This window comes from Euprymna scolopes, chromosome 19 (assembly GCF_053919585.1).
Source record: "Euprymna scolopes isolate OS-2025 chromosome 19, ASM5391958v1, whole genome shotgun sequence".
Classification (NCBI taxonomy): Eukaryota; Metazoa; Mollusca; class Cephalopoda; order Sepiida; family Sepiolidae; genus Euprymna; species Euprymna scolopes.
Window position 1 is genome coordinate 143,934,618 of NC_136500.1, and position 2,665 is coordinate 143,937,282.

Sequence of the window (2,665 nt, forward strand, 5' to 3'; positions counted from 1 at the left end):
AATTTTCCCACGTACAAGGAAATATATTACATTTATAATTTTCCCACGTACAAGGAAATATATTTCATTTACAATTTTCCCACGTACAAGGAAATATATTACATTTATAATTTTCCCACGTACAAGGAAATATATTACATTTATAGATTTCCCACGTACAAGGAAACATATTACATTTATAAATTTCCCACGTACAAGGAAATATATTACATTTATAATTTTCCCACGTACAAGGAAATATATTACATTTATAATTTTCCCACGTACAAGGAAATATATTACATTTATAATTTTCCCACGTACAAGGAAATATATTACATTTATAATTTTCCCACGTACAAGGAAATATATGACATTTATAAATTTCCCACGTACAAGGAAATATATTACATTTATAATTTTCCCACGTACAAGGAAATATATTACATTTATAATTTTCCCACGTACAAGGAAATATATTACATTCACAATTTTCCCATGTACAAGGAAACATATTACATTTATAAATTTCCCACGTACAAGGAAATATATTACATTTATAATTTTCCCACGTACAAGGAAATATATTACATTTAGGGGAAGTCGGGGTAAGTTGAGCCAATTTTCCATTTTGGCTCTTCAGAACCCAAACGACTAATTATTTTGCAAAGATGAGTGTATTATTATAAAATTCTTTTATTTGGGAACATTTTGAAACAAGCTGCAGTTTTCTGCTAGTACACCTAAACCGACCATGTGCTTTACAAAAATACATATCAAATGGCTCAACTTGCCCCGACCATGGGGCAAGTTGATCCAACCTCTGGGGTAAGTTGTGCCACACAGGGGTAAGTTGTTCCACGCAAAAAATGTGTTACAAATAAAGAAAGAACAAGCCTCAAATTGTTGCTGTGGTTATAAAACAAATTATAATAATGAAGTAAAAATGTTAATTACAGCGAATGAACCAGCACAAAATTTGAAACATATATTTGAAAGTAAGTTAATGAAGTTACCACTGTGACAAGTCACAGCTGAAAACGAGCTGGCTAGAACAACGGACAGAATTGCCAACACTATTTGGCTGTGGCAGCTGGTAAACAACAATGCACTGTGTTGGTCCACCTCTGATGAAGTTATCTCTGTAGTGGATTCTGGGAAAGATGAACAGAGGAGGCACGACTGATCCAATTGCACTCACAGTGTACACCACCATTACCAATTCCCCGCGTTCAGCGGAGGTGATTGAACCAGCTTGCTTCTTTCCTTTTTCTGTGACAACGGCTCGAGGGTTTGGAACGGTGGTGCACCCAGTCTCATCAGTGTTGTAAATGTCACTTGGTGAGAACTTGTACTTGTCCATTATCTGACTAAAGTTGTTGAAAAATTTATCAACAACTGGGCGGTTGAAGGCTGTGGCACGCCTAAAAGATGTTACTTCTGTCACTCTAATTGCCAGGTTCCGGCGCTTCTTGAAGCCTAACCACCAATCATGTCCTGCTTTTTTCTCACGATCCCAACTTGGTGGCAGATTGAGTTTTTTTTTAGCAAACTCATATGCCAGTGTGCGATATCTTCTCAATGACAAACCATGAAAACATGTCTGACAATTGTTTCACGTGGTCAGCTAAATCCCTTTCCATTTCAGGACTAAAAACCAATTGCCAAAAGGAAACAGGTGTGTAAGCAGTTCCTGCTGGTTGACTGTCCTGTTTGTCCATGTACCACTTCAGTGTCATTCGATCAATGTTAAAGTCCTTTGCAGCACTCCTCACACTCTGACCTCCAGTAACAGTGGCAGCAGCCCGTTCAATAACGTATGTAGGAGTTTGTCCACGATTCGTCTTTCACGCGTAGTGGCGCATGTCTGGTGGGCTTTTTTCTGTGAAACACACAAAAAAGAAAAATGAAGTTAACACAATAAATCCGATAATGATGTAGAATATTACTAGAGTGAACGAGTTGATTCAGTGGAGTTCCTGGCATAAGTCTGGAACATTGAACAATGAATGCCAGAACAGCTGGCATTTGTAGAGAGGCACCTGTCTCTCCTGGCATGTTTAGCCAATCAGGCGCCTCCAAATGGAATAACCCACCATGCCTGACTAATTGTAGGCTAGTCCATAATGGTGGAGAGGGGAGGTAAGTGCATTCTTGATTCTACAATGATAATAATAATAATAATAATAATAATAATAATGTTAAAAATAATAATGATAATAGTAATAATAAAAATAATTATTATTATTAGAATAACAAAGCGCAAGTACAGCATGCAAATTCCTATCCAAGCATGGCTGACACATCTTAAACATTTACCAGGTAAGCCATAGATCTAATTCTTATACAAGTCGAGCATGTAACTTACACAACATACATTTTGAATTCACTCTATAACAAGCCTACTGATGTGTTGCACATTCATCTGTTTCTTGAAAACGTGTAAAAAGACATATGGGGCAAGTTGAGCCAGTGGCACAACTTACCCCATTAGCATTGGCTCAACTTACCCCAGTCTAACCTCATTGAATTGTCTGTTCAAATGCATGCATCTCATGTGTGGTGAATGTAAAGATCTTTTACAGGTATGAAGGCAAGAAATTGAACAAACAACTACCACATATTATATCTAATCAAACTATTACTACACACAAGAAACATGCATTCACCCCTGAAACGCTTTATT